This window comes from Lathamus discolor, chromosome 4 (genome assembly GCF_037157495.1).
Source record: "Lathamus discolor isolate bLatDis1 chromosome 4, bLatDis1.hap1, whole genome shotgun sequence".
Taxonomy (NCBI): domain Eukaryota; kingdom Metazoa; phylum Chordata; class Aves; order Psittaciformes; family Psittacidae; genus Lathamus; species Lathamus discolor.
Window position 1 is genome coordinate 7,560,511 of NC_088887.1, and position 22,781 is coordinate 7,583,291.

General features: G+C 42.9%; 1 long non-coding RNA gene across 1 annotated transcript; it reads left to right on the forward strand.

Annotated features, from left to right (window-relative positions):
• The first annotated feature begins 803 nt into the window (after window positions 1-803).
• Window positions 804-2,541, forward strand: LOC136012543 (uncharacterized). The gene is made up of 3 exons (XR_010611802.1): window positions 804-828; window positions 1,218-1,294; window positions 1,883-2,541. It is a non-coding gene; the product is annotated as an uncharacterized LOC136012543 (long non-coding RNA).
• Window positions 2,542-22,781: the final 20,240 nt, after the last annotated feature.

A 22,781-nucleotide genomic window follows, 5' to 3' on the forward strand; every position in this document is an offset into this window, starting at 1 on the left:
CCGGCCTTTCCCTGGTACATCCATAACGACCTTTAAAATAAGCCGTTACAATTCTGACATGGTACCAGCCTGACACCTTGGGCTGGGGTTTAATTTTGAGTTATGGCCGTGTTAGGAAAACATATGATGTGGCCGTTTGTTTGCAGAAAGAAGGGGGGAAAAAAATCATAAAACCCTCTTTTTTTTATGAGCTGTCGCTTGATTCGTTCCTGGAGCCCCAAGTAGCAAGAGCCTAAATCAATGCACACAGCTGTTCTTGCTCCTCGGAGCCCAGCAGGTGTACTACCCAGTGCGCCTGCCATGTCCCCCCACTCACATCACAAATAATAACGTCTTACACACACCAGCCATCCATCACAGTTATGGCCGGCCCTGGCGAGGCCGCTGTTCTCAGGCTAGTGTAGAGATTATATGGGTTTTTTCTCTTCTTTTTTCCCCGTGCCTTTTTACTGTAGAAATCCCCTGCCCGTGGATTATTAGTCACACTTTCTGGAGGCCTTTAATTGAATAACCTTTGGCTCTTGTGGCAAAGGAGAGAAAAAAAAAGAAAGAAGAAAAGGAGGAAAAAAAAGACCCCAAACCCCCCACACCACAGTGTTTATTTGTGTTAAAAAACAATAGGCATATTGTGACTGGCGAAATCAATTAGTCTTCCTCTGCAGTAAGGGCCCACATCTGGTGTGATTTAAGTTAATGTAAGGGAAGGGCCACAGAGGCCCGAAGACCCTGAGTTCTCATTTCAACAGGTGACAGAGAAGGCATAAAAGGCTAATATATACTACAAGTGCGGAGGCGAGGCTATAAATACTGGAAGGTTTACTTAAGGAGGTAAAACAAAGCTAACCAATAATGCAAAAATAAATACCTTCCCGAGACAGGCCGTCACCAGGCATGAGTGGAGGCAGGAGGAGGCAAGGAGGGGGGTGATGGGGACAGCTTGGGAGGCAGGGAGTGCTGGGCAGCACAAGGGAGCTGGGTTTGCTGTTTGGCTTGGGGCGCCTTCCTTCCATGGGGAAGATCACAGCAGGGAAAAGGTAGTGGGGTGTTTGTTCAGCTCCTGTGTGGTTTCCCTTCGCTGGGGTCTAAAGGCGCTTGTAAGAGCCCTTGGCTCTGCCTACATCTGACAGGGACCCAGGTGATTCCTGCCAGACCATCTCAGTTCCATCTCCTGTCGCTTCAGTTCCTGTCCTGGTCGGTTTTCCTGACTTGTGTTACAGCCACAGAACATTTCACAGACACGGGCACGTGTGTGCCTGGAGCTGGTTGCGCTTCACTGAGAGGTGAAGAGGATCAGGTGAGGTAGATTATGTTTTCTAGCACACTGCTTTTCCAGAGTTCTGAGGGGATCCATAAGCCATTAAACTCACGGAACCTGGTTTCCCCTGGATTTGTACACTGCATCCCTACAGCTCCTCTTTTATTCTGCTGCTGCATGCAGCCAACTCCCTGCCTTTCCCTTGGCAGTACCTCCAATGCTCCTTTCTTCTTCTAGACCTCCCCCTGTTCCTTCTATCTGAATTCAGTATCCTCACCTCCTTCCTATGCCTTTCTATTACTGAAAACCCTAATGTGGACCTTTCTCCCTTACTTAGATGCCAGTTTTCATAAAAAATTAAGGAACTTACATCAGAGCTATTCAACCCTCCCTCAAATTTGGTTGCAATTGTCCTTGAAGTTCAGCAGGTCTTAGGGAAGGACTGACATGCTTAAAAGGATGAATACTGCAGTTACAAAGGCGTTCTTTGTAAAATGGACATTGTAATATGGACTGAAGGGTGTCCTGTAAACACCATGTCTGGGTACACATTTCTGCAAAGTCCGCATGAGGCCAGAACATCCAAGCTGATGGTTTTGGCCACTTCTCTCCACTGTATTTCTGTAGTGCTGGGACCATTCGCTGATGTCTGTCAGTGCATCCTGGAGCCCTGCAGCCGGCCACCCCAGTGATGCTGGCACAGCTGGAAACTGAGACTCTTTGAGCTGGGGAGCCACCGCTGAGTGACAGTACTGGAGAGGTACCAAGGTTGGTGCACATGCAGAAAGCAGATGCTATAGACCCAACTGAGGAGAGTCAGGACCCTTGTGTTTGCCCAGTAAGGGAAGGAGAAGGAGTGCTTCAGGAGTCATCTCTGATGATGAACACCACTCGCCTCTCTCCAGCCCTGCTGTATCTGCACAATTACAACAGCACAAGAAATTGACTGGATGAGATGAATGAGGAGGGATTTGCTTTTAACAAAAAGATGCTATTACTATAGCTATTGTTCCTGAGATTTTGATTTCCCCTTATTAACCTAAGAGGGGGACATATGTATATTGTATGGTCCCTACTGAGGAATCACTGAATCACTGTTGCTTTGTAGTGGGGATGTGTTTTGTCTCACTAACTCCTGTGACTTGTCCAAGTGGGAAATCTGATGATTTCATTTTAATTTCTTCACACCAGTGATAAAGTTACCCTGCAGCCACAGTCTCCATTGTCCTCCTCACAGGAACTACTGGCAGGTTCTGGGACTTGAAATAATATCATGATGATAATAAAGGTTTTTGTTGGAGTTTTTTTGTGGTTGTTTTTTTTTAAATCAGTTTCCAACAGCTGGTTGCCAGTTGCCCTCTGACACAGACACATAAAAGGGAAGTAGTGAGTCCTGTACCAGCAGGGATCACTGGAAGAAATGCAGCCCTCATAAATCAAGCCAGCACTGTTACATAGCTTTAGTACAATCAAGTGCACATGTGCAAGGGCGACTGAAGAGGGACCCCACTCGCTGGCTGGGAGCAAACAGACCTAGCTCTCAGGGAAGGGGTATTCTTTCCACCATAGCAAGTGGGATGACCTAAAGCATGCTTCTTCGGGAATCACTAATGATAAACAAGCAGGCCTTTGGATGGGCAAGAGTCCTTGTTGCAGTACTCTGAAGAGCAGGTTCTCAGGTGTTTTCTAGTGGTTTTCCTTTAATAAGCCCACAGCAGTGGAGTTCTTACTCTCCCCATAGAAGATCAGATCACTGCTTGACACACATTCATGGCAGGATGGAAAATACCTTTCATTTGCTTCAATATATTCCCTTGCTCCACTCATATCCACCTAAGTCACCTTTAGCAACACTAGTTTCTCTCTTTTATCTTTGAAGCCTTAGAGGGATTACTAGTGTCATCTCATCACTGCAGCAGAATCAAGCCAGACAAGTCTTCCTTCAGTTAATTCATCAACTTTTAAGGCCAGAGTGCCAATCCTGCACATAACACTGCCTAGCACTGACCAGAGAATGTCAGCAGGAACTTCTGCACTGAGCTTTGTAACTTAAGGATCAAATAGGTTAGAGGTGCCTATTCTTTTTGGAACAAAGAAGTCATAATCATTATTGCAGGAGCAGGGAACCAAACAGAGCTAGGCTGGCCAGGCCCTGTAGGTATGACATCTCCTATATGCTCCTACAGTTCAGTTCTCCAGCTTATGCAACCCTTTCCTGCTCATTGCCTGTTCTTTGAGTTTAAAGGCCCCCCCTCCCCGGCAAAGGTGCAGGCTGGGAACAGACTTCTGCCACAAGAGTAAAGGATGCAGGTTTTTCTCAGGTGACTTGTTCTCTGAGGACTATTGGATTCTCCCACATCAAGCTCTCAACAAGACAGAAGTCTTCACTATGAGGTTCAGGGTGCCCACTACAGAATGGAGGGGGTTGTCCTGGCTACCTAGAGTAGGCAGCTACCACCAGTTTATCCCATACTCAGGAGAGAGGATCCATCCAAAGCTGTCCCTGAGCAGGCTGAATTGCCTAGATGCTCCATGGATAACCTCTGAACTGTCATACACTTATGAAAGAAATGGAGCAGTAACTTAAAGACTTAAGGAGCTGAGAGTCTTCTGCATCCTATGCTCATTACAAAGGTTAAATATTGCATGTTCCCACTAGCTTAAATTCAAGTTATACTCACTGGATTTTGTTTCATTTTTTGGACTAATTAATATCAGACATTTTCTCCCAGACATACACTGTTTGAAGCCCTTGAGTGATTAATTCTTCCCTATCAGGGAGAGAGATAGGTAGATTTTAACAGGGAAGGTTTAAAGTGTATAGATGAGTTATACAACAAACTCTTCTGTGGTCCAGTTGATGCAATTAACAGGGGTGACACAACAGAGTTTATCAGTACAATGTTATGGAGACCTCAATTTAGGATATGCATTTAGGGTTTCACACAGCCAGCAGTTGCATATCAATAGCATATGAAAACATGCATTTAATATCTTTTTCATCACGAAAGGTATTGCGTCTAACATTGTTGTGGGTTGACCCTCCACAAGCACCCACAGAGCTTGTGATTCCTCTCACCTCAGTGGGATGGGGGAGGGAATAGAAAGAGCAAAAATGAGAAAGCCTGTGAGCTGCGATTAAAAAACCCAACTTAATAGGTGAAAGAAAAAGGAAACAAAACAAGAGATGCAAAGGCACTCACCACAAGCAGACCAATGCCCAGCCAGTCTCCAAACAACAGGCAACTCAGAAGACAACAGCTACCTCCCAACTTCTTTACCTACACCTGTTCATCTTGCTGAGCATGATATTTTATCCTGTGGAATACCCTTTCTGCCAATTCAGGTCAGCTTTACTGGCTGTGTCCTTTCCTGACGTCTTGCCTACCTCACTGGGAAGGGGTTGTGTGAGCACAGAATGAAATAATAGAGAGAAAGCGCAAGCACTTCCCAGCAAAGTATCAGTGTGTTATCAACACTGCTTTAGCCACAAACCGTACAAGCTGCCATGAAGAAAGTTCAATTCCACCACATCCAGACACAGTTCAAATACAAAGTTCCATCTTCAAGACATAGAAATTAGCCTATGTCTGTGCTAGAAGCTCACTGAGGATAGTGATCATGGAAGAAATAGTACAGACTAAAAATGTTAAGAGTGAAAATTAATCACTAACAAGTCCAGGTTACATGGAAAATTGGGAAAATTCTGTCTAAATTAACATACAGTGTTATAGACACTGTAAGAAAGTATGATTGTTTGGAAAAAACATGGCTTATTTCTCTGCTCGAAACAGAAGAATTAGCCATGCTTTTGAAAGAGATATTGTATCCTGGCACATGGAATAAGTTTAAAAGTATTAGTGAACAAGCATTCAGCATGATCTCCATCTCTCCACCTGGTGCAGATGCCTGAAAGAACTAAGGCAGTCATTAGGTAGGTATGAAAGTGTGTGAAGGAGCAGAGACTACCTTTGTATAGGACGCTGGTGAAAAGATGGGGATTATTCCTTTGACTCCAGATTCCCTATTTTTAAGTATTGTAAAATTTGACAGGAGTGCAGTGAAGAGTCACAACAGTTGTTTGGGTCTATGGAAACTGCAATTATATTAAACGCGCAGAAACTTTGAGACCGAATTGATTTTACTTTCAGTAGACTATTCAGAGGTGAGCAGTACACTGTGGAAATACTTCCATGGAAAGCAGACACTAAATGCTTTGGGGGTTTTTGTCCACCATAGGAAGGCATAATTGGTACTGATGACAGAAGGTTGATGCCAGACAAATCCAAAGTAAAAATAGGCACAAGCTTTGATAATATCGTTACAAATTGCCAATTGCAATACTGGGAGTCTATCTCTTCCTGTCTTTAGACTCCTGTGTTAATGAACAACACATAGGGTTTAATTTCAAGGTCCTGTGGTAACCGCGAGGACTAATTAAATGTCTGAATCCCCTTTAGCTCTCTGAGGTTGAACTGAGTCAGGTCTTACTTCATTAGTACAAACTATATTGATTATGGCTTTCACAGTAAGACATACTGGAACAGACATATTCTGAAATATTGGAATATCATAGATGGCAATGACTGTTGCTACTCCTTTCTTAGATTTTGTAACATTAGTGAGTTCAAACAGATTGATTTTATCAGTACAAACACCATGAAGATGCTCTTAGGTTTTCCAGTGGTCCTTTGAAGTGAGGGCACCAGAAACCATTGGTGGAGGCACACTCCCCTGTGTAGCAGAACGGCTATCATTCCTCATAAAGCCTTGCAGACTACCTCCTTTTGCCCACTTAACGCTTCCTGTAGATATATTAGTTGCTGATTTAAATTTCTCATTAGCTTTCATTTTCTTTCCACTTACAAAAGCTCACCAGGTTTTGGGATTTGTGCTCTCACCTCCATGTCACAGAAAATCTTTCTTAATAAAACAGATGCTACTTGTTAAAAATCAGGATGTCAACCCCTCTCAAAAAGTCTGAACTCAGTGGCGCATACATTTTGTCTTCATAACTTACAGCTCCTAAAGGTTTTCTCTTACCTGTTTTGTGCTCAGGCACATTCATGTATTTATTTTTCCTCAAAAGTTACAGGCTGTAGATTACCATATACTTCATTTGCCATGTCTGTATTGTGTCCTTTTCATGACTAGATGAACTGTGAGTAATTACTCTGTGCAAGCACATGAAGTGGAGTTTAAATATGTGCTAAGATCATTTAAACAAAAGCTGTAACAAATGCCTGCATGTGTGTGTGCCCTGGGTTAAGCACTTAAAGAAAAGAAAAGCTGGCATATTACTAGATGGTGGAAAATGACTGGAATGGTTGGACAAGCTGTGGGGCTGGGTCATAGGAAAGTGGGGGATTTGCTAGCATGTCTGAAGATGCTTTTTTTCCAATTCAGCCAGCTGTAACATATAAATTGTTTAAATACTTTTCATACTGTTTCATAAAAACCTGTGTTGATTTGTTTGTCTTCAAGCAATGCTTGTGAACAAATAAGAAATAGTTTTATAAATAGATGGAAATAAAAACAGAAATACAAGAAGAGAGCAAATTGGATTAACTTAGCTACAGGCATCCTTTTACAATGACAGTTTCCCAAAAGATGCTGACAGCTTGGTTTGAAAGCTCAGGAAGTAAAACTGCTTCTGCTAGGAGTGGAAAGGTATGGATGATCAAAGCCCATGTTTGGAGCAGTGGCAGTGTGCAGGGTCATAGACTGTAGGCTTTTATTTAATTCTTTTTCTTACATGTTCATCCATCCAATAAAGGAGGGATGCAGAGTAGTGATGGCAGAGAACTGGTAATGCATCTTCTCTCCTTCAAGGTGGTATTGTCAGCTCGATGGAGCCATCAGTTGTGATGCTGAGCAGGTCGCTCACTTTCTTTTGCTGCTGGTGGCAGCACATCAAACTATCCTTCATTCTATAATGGCCCAAACCACTTTATTAGTACTTCCGTACTGATGCATGAAGAGCAAACCACTCCAAGTGGTTCGCAGACATTAATCAACTGACTGTGATTTGTAGCCCTTAAGATGGCATATGATCATAAGAAGTGTCTCTGTTTACTTGTCTATAAATTTCCTACAGCTATCCCTTGTCTTTCCACATCACGGTGGCAGTGTGCAGTTAACTGATTGACAGGGGTAAAGAGCTTTAAGACCACCCGATGAAAGATGTTACAGAAGTAAGTGGCCGTAAGCAGGAGTGCTGTTTTGGCAGGACGGTGCTGTGTGTTTCACGCCGTGGGGATGGTGTAAATGAGGTATTTGCTTCGCATTCTTGGGCTCCCTTCGTGTGTGGTGCAGGGAAAGCGGTCACCCTCCGTGAAAGCAGGTTTTATGTTGTGTGACATAAACGCTAGAGACCACTGTATGTGCTGCGACATACGATACAGATGACTTGCGGGCAAAATAATATAACCCACACCTCTGTGCCACGTCGGGATAAATCCCAGTGTGCACCTCTCAGAACAAGCGTATCCTGTCGTGAAATGTCAAGCAATCAACATCAATAAATAATGAGTTGAAAACGGCAAGGTGGTGTAAAACTGCACAGTTGTGCTTGGGAAGGTAGGGAAGCTGATTAAGTGTTATTTCCTGATCTGTAAATCATCAATTCCAAACCTCTTTGTGTGTTGTCTATAAAATATTGGCTGTGGGCCTTTTGTTATAAAATGGTAACTAATTTTTATAGCAGCCCCGTAAATAGTAATTAACGTGCCACAAACTGAACAACATCCTGCTGTAAAAAATGGGAAAACCCTGTGCCTATTTTTTAAGAGACCTGCGTTCATGCCTGGGTAGGGATGAATACCTGCTTGCCCCTGTTTGGGTGGGTAGGTGCACATCCACTGCTCTGTTGGAAAGCTCTAGTCCTACTTTAGGAATAGCCCTGGCCTGACCGTGGAAGGACCAGTGACTTGAAGTCCACAGTTTCTTTTTGGTGCTTGCTGTATCAGAGGAAGCAGAAAAGAATGATGAAGTAGACGATTACTAAACACAGCATTTTTCTTTCCAGCCTCTATCGCTTAATGTTTGGCTTATGCCCTGAAACATGAGAAGGACTTAGATCTCGTCTCAAAGCATTTTTTTTCCGAGTCTGTCTAATAAAACTGTATATGCTCTCGTTATCCATATAAATCCCTAATCCCTTTCTGAATAGTAACAAACTGTTGACCTCAGTGATACCGTGAATCCCACAGGTTCAGCATTAGTGCTTAAAAAGAAAAAAACCTTACCCCTCCACCTTCCCCCATTCACTTCCTCAGTTTTAAACTGCTAATCTCATGGGTGTATTCAGCACCCTAAGGAGAGGGTCGATGGGCATTTCGAATTTACTGTAAGACGCTGCCCACATGGACCATGGGAGAGACTGGAGCTGGGAGGAGAGGGAGGGCTGTGCAGCCCAGCCATGACCTGGCGCACATGCACAGCTCCAGGAGGTGTTAATGGCCTGCAGCAACAACAGCCCTGTTCCTTTTGCCCCCCACTGCCTTCCTTCAGAAAATGTGCAGCTGGCTGCACAAATGCTGAGAACCTTCGGATGCTCCCACTGGCAGCTCCATCTGCACGTACCAGTGATGGGAGCTGCACACAGAGCATCCACCTCACCTTCTTCTGGTTTATGCCTGCCCCGCTTCAAGAGGGAAAGGAAACAGTTGAGCTGCTAAGCTATTACCCTGGCTTCTTGAGTTGTGTGCTGTGAGTGGCTGAACTAGTTGGTGCTGCGCATGAGATTTATTTCTGAATCAAACACATTTATTTAATAATTCCAGCGTTAGCATGGACCTGTGAATGAGGGAATGTTACAAGCTTGAACTCTGGTACATTGCCTTATCTGTTACATCTTATTCAGGGAAAAAGGAGAAAAGAGATTAAAACATGATTAAGTGATTTTTGTCTTTTTGGGTTCTATCCCAGTGGATAAGGAAGGCTCAGCTCAAGATAGAGCTGTATCACACAGTTGTTGCTCCACATCTGTTATGGCCTCAGTGCCTTCCAATTCCTTTGTGTTATCTGTAGTCTTTCTGAGTCTCATGGCACATCTTGGTCTCTTCACTCATCCTACAATCAGAAGTGTGTAACTCTTGCTCTGCCCTGTCTTTTGATGCCTATGTACAGGCACAGCTCCACACACACTGATCTGGTATTTCCTCTGTAAATCTTTACATCTATGTTAGCAAGTAAGTAGTGTGACAAAGGAGGAGAAAACCAAGAGTGTTTTCTTGATTTTCAGTGCACACGTCTGAGTGCACTGTACATACACTGGAGGGTTGGCTTTGTAATAGAAAGCCCAAGAGACAGAGTGTCCCAGCTTGTCACATGGCTTGAAGTTGTTGGAGGGAAAGGTATCCTAAAAACCTTTGTTTTCCAGGCTATGGGCCAGGCCCTCAGCAGGCCATGCCCAGGAGCACCATACTGCCTTTCTGGCAGTCTCACACAGGTCATGATAGCACATCCTCATTCCTGTCATGGTTACCCCCAGGACCTCAGGCAGGGCAGCAAGCCTTGCTTCTGTTCCTGGTTGTGTTGCTGCTCAGGTTGCTGTTCCTGTCTTGTTATGTTCCTGTTCCTCTGAGAGTGGTACTCAGGGTCTTACTGCTCAAGCCTGCTGGCAATGGATGCACTAGCACCTACTGTCCCGAATGTACTTCCACCAAAGAAGGAAGCCAGGGGTGATAACTTTCCTAGGAGTCTGCTGAGGCAACTGCTTCACCAGGTTTGATTGAAGGCTCTGGTTCTCAGAGGAGAGTTATGGTGGAAGTGGGCAGTACTTTTCCTAGGACATGAGCAGACAGCAGCAGGCGCAAGACTCCCAGATGCAGAGTGGGCATGGCAGAACATTACCAAAAAGGAGTAATAGAAGAAACAAAGGTTTCAGCAAGGTGAGGAGAACAGGAGAATGTAAGCCAGGTAGAGAAGGGAAAAGATGCTGGAAAAGGAAAAGAGATGAGGTCATGATGCTTCTGTGAAGAGGAGCACTTGACGCTTCTATCCCCAATCCATGCTATAAGGTGCCCTTGTGTTCACACTTACTTCTACAGACATTGTTGTCTTCACTGGGGATGAGGGTCAATCACACCGTCTTTGTGTGAGATTATGTTTTAATAGACAACCCCACAATGAACACAGTCCAGTCTGATTCCACCCTGCCAGGGATGCTGCAGTTTCTCGGGAGCTTTGACCTGAGATGCTATTTTCCTTCTATTGTGGTAACTGCTGTTTGCAGCTCCACAAGCCAATGGCAGAAAAGGTATGCTTTCAAGTAGGTAAAATCCCTTTATGTAAAAGTTTACATATTGGTACAGGATATCAGATTCTGCTGAACTTTTTGTAGAACCCAAGCTGTGGTTACTCTTAATCGCTCATCTTTAAAACCATATTTTAAGCATAAAATAGAGCAATGCCCACAGTCAAAACTATAGTGATAAAAGCATGTAGTAATTTCACAAGAAATATTGATGGTTAAAAATAGTTTCCTGCCCCCTAAAGCGTGGGACCACTCTACAACAACTGAATTGCTATTGAAGTCAAGAGGCAGCATAAAAATGCAAAACCAAGATCCAAATATGCAGAAAAAACTGCTTTGGCCACTAAGGACCAGAGCCCCAAAGAGCTTACTATCTCTCTACTATTGATTACAGAGGGAATGGGAGTCAGACTGCCAAGCACCTACGAGAAACTTTGCCCAAGTGACAAGATAATGCCTCTTTGTAACTCTCCAGCCTGATTTATCCACTTCTGACAGAGTTCTGTGAACAGGGTCTGGTTAAGAAATATGAACTTGTTAAACCTTGCTGAAAGGTTTGGAGTAAGGCTGCAATCTCCAGTGAGCAAAGTGCATCTCTCCCAGAGCAGGCTGCATGCTGGGGCCATTCATCACAAGCCACGGGGAGGGGTCTGGCAGGGAACAATTGATACGGTTTTGCCATTGAAGAGACAGTTTCCCTTTACAACATGTGGAAGACAGATTACTCAGGTTTGTCCCAGTGTGAGTGGGGCTCAGATGAGAAGAATATATAGGTGAGAGAGGGACATCTAGAAATCAGTATCATCCACCACCCATTTCCTGTTTTCAATATGCAGACCTGCGCCTTGCTGCTTCTGGAAGCATCTTACTCTGCTTCAGTTTCAGTTCTCCCTGAAGATACATCCTCCGTGTCCTAAACCCCAGGGTCATTCATCTTACATAGCTGGTGTCAGAAACTAATGGAAAATATTGGCCCTCCCCATCACACCTCCACTTCTCTGTCCTCCCCTAGGAGGTTTGTCACATTCTCAAAGTTACAAATACAGCTATGAGAAGTGTTGGCAGGATGTCACAGGAAAATGGTTTGGAACACAAAAGTGAGGGTATTGGGGAAATGCTCCTGCAAATATTTTATCTTCTTCCACTAAAAAATTTGTTTCTTCACCTTTATTTCCTCCTTTCCTGACCCAGGTGAACCAGGCAGAACCAACCTTAACAAAGCACTGACTGCCTGCTTTTTCATGGGGAACACACCTGCAGGTAAGGAGAAATAGGGAGGATCTAAGTTAAAGTATGGATTCACCCTTAGAGAAGCAAAGCAACTCACAAAGCAATGTTACAAAAGAAATATGCAAATTACAGTGAGAAGATAGAGAAAGAAATAGGAGAAAAACAACCCGCGTCATAGGTTCTTTAAGGTGAACACAAAATGTACAGAAAATGGTTCTTAAGAACACAGTCTTTCTTGGTGAAAAATTAATCATATTTTGTAAAAGAGAAAAAGTAGGACTGGTAAAGAATATTTAAAGCAGAAAACATATAGCAAAGGTAAGTGTCAGAGCAAAATAAGCAGAGAAACAAAGTGAATAAATGTTTCTTAGGATTTCTGTGTGAAAAAGTGATGTTAGTGTGCAGTGTTACCTGCCTGCCCTGAGTGGGGTACTGCTTTGGCCTACAGGACATTTGGTGTGATATTCAAATGAAAGATGTGTATCCTCTTTCAAATTAAGGGTGAATAAGGATCCCCCATGAGTGGGATCACAGATGAATGGAGGTGTGAGTCCATAGAAAGGCTCATCTGTGGCAGGAGTGGAGGTAAGTCAGGGCTAGAAGGGCAGGGGTGTAAGAATCTCCTGCCTTTTAACACTGCGGAGAAGAGAGGCAGGAAAGGGTCAAGGAAATTTTTTAGAGAAGTCAGTGAGAGAGAAAATGAAAGGAATAACATTCCTCTTCATGTAGGACAATTTGGTACTTGGTGAGAGAAGAGACTGGCTCTTTACAGTCCAGATGCTTTACAGCAGTTACATGTCGAAATTAAGAGCTGTATAGAGTTCCAAGCTTGAGATGCAGAAGATGCCATCACACAAGAGACTACACATCATCACTCTTACTATTACTGAGGTAGTGTGCTGGTTCTCCAATAATTTATTAATGCTTTGGGAGGTACAAAACCTGCAGCCTGTGGACTGGAGCTCACTGTGCAGGAGTTTCTCCAGAGACTTCATTTTAGGAGTTAGTCAATTTACCCTGAGTTATCAAGATACAGCTGTCAGAGGTCTTAATGGCCCTGAGCAGTCAGATCACTCCACACAGCCACACTGCCCATGGCACCTGGAATCTGTTTCAGCTCAGGAACCTATGGACCTTTATTGTAGTCTCATATCAAGCCCCGTCTCTGCCCTCCTTCTCCATCCGTTTCTCACTGAGCTCCCCAGATGAGCCCTGGACATGATTCACCACCTTGCCTTGGGCTCTCAACAGAAATGGTTATTAGCCATCTGCATCTGCCATCTCTCTCCAGATACTCTTCACATCCCTGTCTGGACTGGGATCACCCTTGACACCCAGTTGTTCTCCCTTGTGTAGCAGCTTCCTTCTTACTGCTTCCTGACTAACCCACTGCTATGCATGACCTAATCAGCATCAGTGCAGGGGTAAATGCCTGTCTCCTCTCTTGTCACTACACAATGAATGTAGGAAAAGACAAAGGAGAGAAGGGAAAGGTTTACAGCCGACGGAAATGTGCTGTTTAAGACAATGTCCATATAAAATTTCTGAAGGCCCTACTGATATTGCCCTTGGGCTATTCTCTGTACTTACTTGTTGAGACCACAGAGTGTTCACTGAAGGCAGGTTGCTTGAGAGAGACATTTCATTGGGGTTTTTGGTTTGTTTTTCAAGAAATGGTTTTGCCCCAGGATAAGGGAGGTTATAATTGTTCGAGGCTTGATCTGACAAACCTTCCTATGGGGTAATAAAAGCTGATGAATCTAGGAAGAGATGCCAAGGCCGTTTATTTCAAGATTAGCTAAAAAAAATTACAAAGTTAGGGAAGGAAAGCCTGAGCGCACTGAAGAGGGCATCTTGCATTATAGGGACTAGCAGACATTGGGCAAATGTGGCAACTCATGGAGGAACAAGAGGAGTGGGGCCTCTTGTCCCTGAGTGGCCACAGCTTTATAGCAAAAAGAGGCTGTGTAATTACTTCTTGTAACAGGCTTCTTGTATTGGACTTTTTTTACTCCTGTAAGTTGAACAAACAGACCCTTAAGTGGTTGCACTGGCTATGTTAGTCTCTCAGCATGGGTGTGTTGGAGGAATGCTGCTGCTGACTTTTCTTACCAATGAGAAATAGATGCTGGGTGGGGGAGATTTACAGTGTCTGTGAGAGTCATGAGGGATTAAAAATGAGTTGCTTGATGGGGTGAGGCTCATGATTCGGGATTAGCCTGTACGTCACATATCCCCAGCTGAAACAGAGAACATTTGGCAGGAGTGGGAGGGCCTCTTCATAAGCCTTCAGCAGCATGTCACTGGTTAGTGGCCAAAACTATGGACCTGTAACTTATCTTCAGTGACGTTTTTAGTGGGAAGACATTTGTGGGAGACTATGCCAGAAAAAAATAAAGAAGACTGCTGTGGTTGCAATTCAAGATAAGAAAGTTTTGTGGTATAGAGAAAGAAGAAAGGCAGGATTTTTTTTCACTTCCCTTTGCCCCAGACTACCACAGCTGCACTAGCAAAGGGTAGAAGGCCTGACGAAAAGCAAAAAGAAGCTATGGAAGAGCGAAGATGAGGGCAGAACTTGATAATGCTTATTTTTCTCATTTTGGAACAGTGTCCCTGATGTCCCTCCTCAACCACTGTGTTGCAATCAGAAATGGGCTCATTTTCTCCAAATGCTTAGCAAATGTATTGCTTGCTGTTACCAATCAATGATCTGAACTAGAGTGCTATCTTTTTCTATTCACCCATCCCTTTCACCCGAAGTGAAAAGGCAGCCCATGTGAAGCAACATAACTCTCACTTCCTCACTAAGTAACTTCTCACTGCTTGCTACCATCACGAGTTGTTATAAAACTGATCATTCAAACTTGACTTTTGTAGCAATCATATCTCATGAGCATCTGTAGTGAAGCTTTACAACTTTTGGTACATCAGCATTAATTCAAACATTAAATTCCCTCCTGATCTGTACACAGTTCTTAACCTATAGCTAGCCCTTGAAGTTAGGCAACTTCATTAATGTATTTTTTATTTCAGCATCTGGTAGATGTATGGGTATTGCTACAGTACTCTCTTCCTTTTATTCTGTGTGTGTGTGTAGCTATATTACAAACCTTATATCAATGAGCTCATTGAAATGAATGGAAAACCAGTCACATTTATCTAAGTCATCTGCTATTTGAACTGTAAGGTCATCGTCCAACTTGATTCTTTAACTTTATCCCTGCTGTTTAGCATGCATTTTATATGCAATCATTTCAGTTTTGTTACCATAGGCTTAAGATAATGGTTTGGCACAAAAGATGTTTGTTCCTCCTGTGAAATCACCATCAGATAGCTGTTTTTGCTATGCAATGCAGCTTGCCACTTGAGAGCTTGCCAATATAATGTTATTTGCTGTCATTAGAAACTTCTGTAGCGAAGTGCAGTGCATAGAAATGTTTGTCATTTCAAAGGGGAAGGATCCTTTTTTGTCCTCTTTAATTTGGAAGAAAGTTTTTACGATGCCTTTCAAAATAGCATTTAACACCAATATATTCTAAACCCTCTACTTTCAGAATGCAGATGTAATGGCTTCCAATTTTGTTTCTTCACATGGTGCTGGATTGTTCCCTTGTGTCTGAAGGTCTCAATCTACTGCTCTATTGTACATTTTTGCATTTAGGCTCCAGAGCCACAGTGCTTGCTTGTCCACAGAGCTTGGGTGTATTCATGCAACATGCTACACCACATAATAAATATTGTAAACATTTCTGTATATGTTGCTAATGGTTTTACTCTGATAGCCTTTAAATAACATCCTGCTATGTATCAAGCCTGCCTTTGGGGCTCAGTGCCTATAAAACACAGATCGGATGCTGCATACAATGCTAAAGCCATGTTTGCCATGATGTGGATGAGAAGCATTTTTTTTACATTTATTCTTAGAGCCTGCATATAATGAAACTAGGTATTATATTACAAAGGGAATAAGCCTATGGTACAAAAATGGCACTGTAATTAATCACCTCTGGTACAATTCCAGACCTCTGCTGGTGCCAGCATTTTGCCATCACCAGTTTAATTCTTTTCCTGCTTCACTTTCATTCTCTCACTTCTCTGTCTTTGCCTAGAAATCAGTTTTCTTTCCCTTTTGAGTCCCAGGGCAGCCCCTCCAGCTTGAGGCATTACCTGAGCTCACCTATAGTTCTATTCACTCTCTTGTAGCTACTCTGAGTGCAGCATATCCAGACTGTCCAACTTCCAGCTAACATGCATGGCTGCTTTTAGATAAGACAATTGGAGCAGCAGGTAAGCCATCAAACCACCAGCCTGGATTTAGTGCCTGATATTAGGTATACGCTGCTACAGTTAGATTTCCTGCCTGTGTAAGGTTGCCTAAAGCCAGCTTGGCTCTGCTCTCAGCACACAGCAAAATGCAGATACCTTGTTAATGGGACAAAAGAGAAGAGAATATTAGTGCTGCTGCTTGAAAGCAGGAGACTCAAACTGATCCCTGACAGCACTCCCTGTATGTGCTCCCTCCATTTGCAGGGTAGCAGCAGAGATAAAACCATGTGGGAAAGACCTGAGGAGGCAGGAAGGGACAGTGGCTGGAAAATTGCTTCCTGCCCTTCTTCCCTGCTTTGCAGAAGTTCATATATGATGCAAAGTGTTTCTGGGCTTTGCTGGGTTCCTTGGGTTTGATATACTCCAACAGGGCCCAAGGCTCTGTTAAGTTTGGCTCTTCACGGAGAAGTGTAAGGCTTTGTGTCTCCTAGCCTGTCTATTTGTGGCAATGGAATGATGTACAGTAAGTTACGGAGACCTGTGATCAGGAATGGAAAGGTTAATAGTAGTGACATTTAAGTTGTTATCTCTAGGCATTGGAGGGCTTATGTGCATCCAAACTGGAACCAAAATAGCAACCTGGGTTTAAATCTGAACTTAGCAGTGAATCTTGGTGTGACAATGCTGTGCTTTTATATTCAGAGTGGCCTTTTCCTATTAAGCAAATCTGTGAGATTTGCACAGAAGACACTAAAGCTGACATACGGGTTCATCTCTCCTCCATTACAGTAATGATTTAACAAAATCAAGGAATTATGCAGAGGAGCCTCCAAAATATTCATGTACACACTTGAACTATAGGTATGATTTATAGGGCTGATCTTTTTTTAGTTCCAGCCTATGTATGGATCAACCCCAAATTAACACCGTGCTGAGATGAATGGCACAGTTCATACCTCTTAGAGTTGTTCCAGTTGGCCTGAAGATAAAACAACATCTGTTCATGACAGAGCTTAAAAAAATATAAGCGAAAATAGAGGTGTCTTATCTATGATAATACACAAATACTGTCTCTTGATTTGATTTTTGGGGTGTTTGCTGTAAATGCATTCATATGTATAAGGGGGTGGGGGGAGGGAAGGGAAACAAGCAGGAAGGATTGTTTCAGATTGACAAACACAAATACCAAAGGGGTGTTAAAAAGCATGGCAGAGTGAATAAACCTTGAGGACCCAGTCTAGAAATGGAAGTATTGTGATATTTCATACTTGGACAAAAGACTGATTGTTGAAGGACCCAAAAAGAGACTGACCCTGTGGCCAAGGTGGTGGTAACTCCACCTTGGAGTTTTGTGACAAACAGATAAGGCAACAGCTCTCAACTCTTAATGAAAGTTAAAAAGTTGGTCCTGGAAAAAAAACCTGGCACATTTTTCAAGCAGTTATGATATCGTAATAATATTGTTACCTGCACGCCCCATGCTGCCCCTATTGCATCTCTCTTGGTTATGTCTTTAAGAGAAACTTTGTGTGATCCTCTGCTCTCCTGTCTCTATTTCTGCCTTCTGATACATTTTCCTGTGTACTTTGCAGTTCTAACCCACGGTCCTTTACCACTGTCTTGAGGCCAAAATATGGAAATGCAGATGATTTGGGTGTAGATTTATTGAGTGTGTGCTGGGAGATAACTTGTTTGCATGAAAGCTGCTTTGTGGAATGAGCCTCTGATGCTCAATGAGGAGTGTTTCGAGCAAGACCAGAGACTGAGGTAGTATTGTCAGAGGTAATGTATCTGGGAAAGAGCTGCTTATGAAAATTGCATTTGCATTAAGCCTATAGCAAAACACTTAGGATGAAGGAAGAAACTATGCCTTCAGCGGTCATTAGCTCTTGGAGAATAATTTCTGGAATTACTTGGGCTCACTCCGATTGGTCCTTCCAGGTATGCAACGATGCTGTGAAATTCCCTTTGCTTTCTGAGCCTGCAGAGAAGGGAACTGCACTCTATTAAAGGATTTTTCCCCCCCTCTTTTACAAGGTTGTTTGTTATCTCGGAATGCAGGCCTGCACTGGAGCGTGTAATTACAACACCATGTCCTGGGTTAGAAAGAACTCAGACACTAAATTGTCCATGTCATCACCTGAATTTGACCATGAAATATAGCACAGAGGGACTGGGAAGGCAGCCTGTAAAGAGGTGAAGGCAGAATGGGCATTTTGGTGCACTGGGCAAATCCAATCTGCTCAATCCATTGCTGCAGTCCCACCGTGGCCATTTAATATTATTACCTGCTTCTTGCTCTTGAAATTGTGCTTCCACCTCTCTTTCCATGAGGTGTGTCTGAGTGGAGGAGGTCAGGGTTAGGGAAGAGTGTAATAAAACATGACTCATTTTACATGGGTGATCAGAGTCCTATTAAGTTGCAAAGAAGTTGATTTTTTAAAGAATGCCTTTTTTTTTCCTCATTCATTTTTTAATGTGTGCAGACACTAGAAAATAGAGGTCAACTCTACTGTTCAAGGTGTTCAGAGATACCCCCAAAGCTGGAGTAAAACCACTTACACTCCTCCTTGCGGAAATTCTTCATTTTATTCATGAGCATCTTCCTGTTACCACAGATTTTGAGGTTAAGGCTTTTCCTTTGCTTCCACTGCATGTTAGAGCAGAAAAAACTGTTAAGTCACCTATCTGTAGGACCAGAAAACAGCTCTTGCAGGGACCATCTCTGGGCTCAGAAGATAAAGGTTTGTTGTGGTGACGAGTATGTGACTGGAAAGAGAAGACAGTATTTCTCTTCTCTCCCTACAGGTACCACTTGCCATAGTGCAAACAGGAAGAAAGGTTTGCAGAAGAGTGTGTATAAAAAACACAAGACTTGCAAAGAGTTTGTGCTTCTTCAGGCTTGGGAACCAAAAGAGGTCTAGGATGACAAAAATGATGGACCAAAAAGAAGAGTAGGACAATGACAGAAAGTAGTAGTTACAGAATAAAAAGACCACTTTTATCTCTCTCTTAGTAGGCTTTGGAATAATAAAATCCCAGAATTATGTGCACAATGGACCATTGTTAACCATGTTGATGTTTTAAACCACAACACCACCCTCTAAAGTGACAATTTAGGTTGCGTGATTAAACATTGTTAATTAGACATTAAATGTCAAATCAGAAAATGCCAGTGTTAAGGCTGCACCTTTGCTTATTTGCTGGGCTCTTAACAAATTGACAGTTTGCTTGTACACTCGATGTCTGTGAACATAAATTGCTGTCTGCAGCATCAGTAAAGGAAGCATGAAGGGTCTGTAGAGCCTTTATTAGGTAAGGGCATTGTTAGATTCAGGATAGCTTTGTGGCTATTAAAAAATAATCAATCATAGAACCATGGAATCACAGAATCAACTGGGTTGGAAAAGACTTTAAAGATCATCAAGTCCAACCATTCCCCAGCATTACCAGGGCCACCACTAACCAGTGCCACTGAGGGCCTTGTCTAACACGGTTTGCGAACACTTCAGGGACAGGGACTCCAGCTCTGCCCTGGGCAGCCTGTTTCAGTGCTGGGCACCCTTTGGGGAAAGAATTGTTCCTAGTCTCCATCTAAACCTCCCCTGGGGCAGCTTGAGGTTGTTTCCTCTCATCCCATCCCTTGTTCCTTGGAAGAAGAGACCGACCTCACATCACTACAACCTCCTTTCAGGCAGTTGTAGAGAGCAATAAGGTCCTCCCTGAGCCTTCTGTTCTCCAGATTAAACCCCCTCAGTTCCCTCAGCCATTCCACATCAGATTTCTTATTCAGACCCTTCACCAGCTTTGTTGCCTGTTTCAATACAATTGTCCAGTGTGATTCTGCAATGTCCTGAACACTCCACTTTAAGTTTCTGATGTGCGCCCAGTATAGCCCTACAGCTAGAAAAAGGTCTGGTGAGCTAAGTTATCTTGCCGCAAACAGTGAGCTATGAATAATGCTGGCCAGTGTGACACGATCTTGGTGGTAGTATCAGTATCTGTGGAATTTCTATCTATCTGAAGAAGAAAAATAGATGAAAAGGAAGTTGGGAATCGTCTTCTGCAATCTACTGTTTTGAAAGTATGCAATGTTGTAAAGATGTGTGCAGTCCAGTAGCTAAATTCTTGCAGAGATTTTTGCTGTTAAAATCTGATTACGGTTTATTCTTATCTATGATAAAAAAAAACCTGGTTTATCCTGGCATATGTAATGACCATTTTCACTGAAGTACTGCAGTAAAAAACAGGGTGCTGAAAAGGTCATGCTGATATGCTGTCATCTCAGAGGAATACTGCAAAAGAAATGTCCTGCTCGTTGGAATCCACCTTCTCTTAATGAAAATAAGTGGAGTAGGACTGCTCTATATGCGTTGTCATACAGATTATCCTATCTGCTCTTAGAGAGAAAGTCTTCATCTTTATCACAGAGGAAGTAAGTCATCTCCAATTCCCCAGCTTGTTCTTGGCCCCTTTCCAAAGCAGAACAAATTAATGTGCAAGAGACTTTCCAGTCTTCAGAAGCAATTTCTGTACTTCTGCATAAACTCGACACCCTTACAAATCTCTGTGCAATTTTACATTCTCTTTCCTTCTAAGCCCTTTGCCAAGCCATCAGCTTGCAGTGGTTTAAGACACTTGAGTTTTTCAGATTGCTCTGAAACATTCACCTTGCAGATTACACTTCTGGTTGCACCCATTTCCATAAAAGGACCTTTGCAGTAAGAATTTCCTCATTGATTTCCATAATAAAAAAATGCAGTGAACTTACTGTTTCTGCTCCTCTGTTTCCTGAAAATTGCTCTTATTCCATTGTCTATCCCAGATATACCTAGATCCTTCTTGCTTCTAATGCATCCAGCATGTATTCTAGTTTGGCTCAGTATCTCTGGGTGTTCTTTCTATCAGTTTCCCCCCTTCTTGTCTCCAACTTCTTTCCACTTCTATGGTATGACTTGTGCTATCTGAAGGCAGGTATTTTTTCAGTCAATTTTCGAGTCCTCATAGCAAAACCTGTTTTTTTTTTTCACAGTTCATTCTTTCACTTACTCACTAGTTATCCCCTGGGGCTTAATAGTCCCACTAGCCCCTAGGGAAGCACGCTGTACAAAGTCCATAATTGATTAGGTCCTGTGTGACTTCTGCATGTGAAGTTCAGTTGAGCAGGCCACGTAACCACACCACTGCAATCTTTCTTGAACTGGAAAGAAATATGATGTTTACAGGGGCATAATATTCAGTCTCTTCTAGGAAAAGTAGCAGGCTCACTACTTCAGGACATGCTGGAAAACACTCTTTTAGGCATTTTCACAGTGTCCCATTAGTTACTGCTGATCAGTGTGCCACCACCCCTGCAACAGTGAAGGAATGCAGAGTGTAGAAGAGAGTCACTCAGAAAAAACTCTGTTAGCCTCAGTAGCAAGAAAAAACTCTGTTAGCCTCAGTAGCACAGATTAATGGAGCTTCAGTGATGCAGTTTAGTACCCTAATGCTAACCTTAACACCACCCTAATCCAACTGTAACTCCAACGCAGACACTAACCCTCACCCTAACCTTAACCCCAACACTATGTTGCAGATTAGAGAAATGATTCATACAAAAGCTTCCCTATTCGGTTCTTATTTTACTAGGATCTGTGTGAATTTCCTAATTATAGGGAGAAAGAGGTTTCTTTAAGTCCTAATCAGTGAAATAGAAAAAGTAGGAAAAGTGTGCCAGCAGACCTGCTCTGCTGGGAGTCTCCTGACCCCAGTTTGGATGCTGTGTGCAAGACTGAAAGGGTGTTGCTGTTCCCCAGGTGTTCCGCACTTGACCCTTAAAGACAGACCTTAATTCTGGCTTTCTGGTTAACAAGGTGAGAGGTATTACAAGAAAAGGACCATACACCTTTCTTGTGCAAAAAGTCTATTTGGTGGAGCTGTAATTGTCCATTCCACTTGTTGTAGCAGTCCAATGTAACAGTGCCAGAAGTGCCGGCAGTGCATGCAAATCAAAGTTATTCGTAGTTTTGGCAACCGGCCTGCAATAGCCAAACCTGAAGCACTGCCTCCCTGAAGAGAGGAGCTGGCTGACAGTGCAGAGAACACTGGACGAAGGCACAGAGGCCTTTGGGTCACTGGTGCTGTAGAGCAGCCCAGCAGCATCGTACTGTGGGGAATGGCCAGAAGGTGATGAGGACTTGACATGCCAGCAGCTGGCTATGAGCCAAACATCTGGAAAGTGTGCAGACAGTGCAATCAGAAGTGTAAGATCATGCTGGTATACTCTGACCCTTGTCCATGTTAGGAATCTTTGCTAAATTTCTGGGACCTTATGGGCTACATGACGCCAAACTTCTTGGCAAACTGAATGATTTTAGTGAATGGTCACTCTACAGTCAGAGCTCTGAGTTCAGAAGAATGCAGATTTTTAATTTAAAAGGTCATTTTAATTTAAAAAGTCTCACTTACTTGCTCTTTCCATCTATCATTAATGGGGGTGTTCCATATGTAAATAGGTTTTGCATTCTGGGATCTTTGTTGTGTTTGCTTATAATTTGTTAAGTTGGCTGAGTCCTGAAAACTCATTTTAAATTCCTTCTAAAGAAGGTTTCTTAGGAAATCAGGCTATGGAAATATCAGCCTCACTGTTCTCTCTTTTCACAGAGAATTACATGGTCTGTATACATTCCTTCACTTTCCAGCCTGTGTTACCAGAAGCATTTTAAAACAGCCAGAACCAAAGGAATTTTATAAGTGCTGAGGAAAATTTCAAAATTATTTTAATTTCAT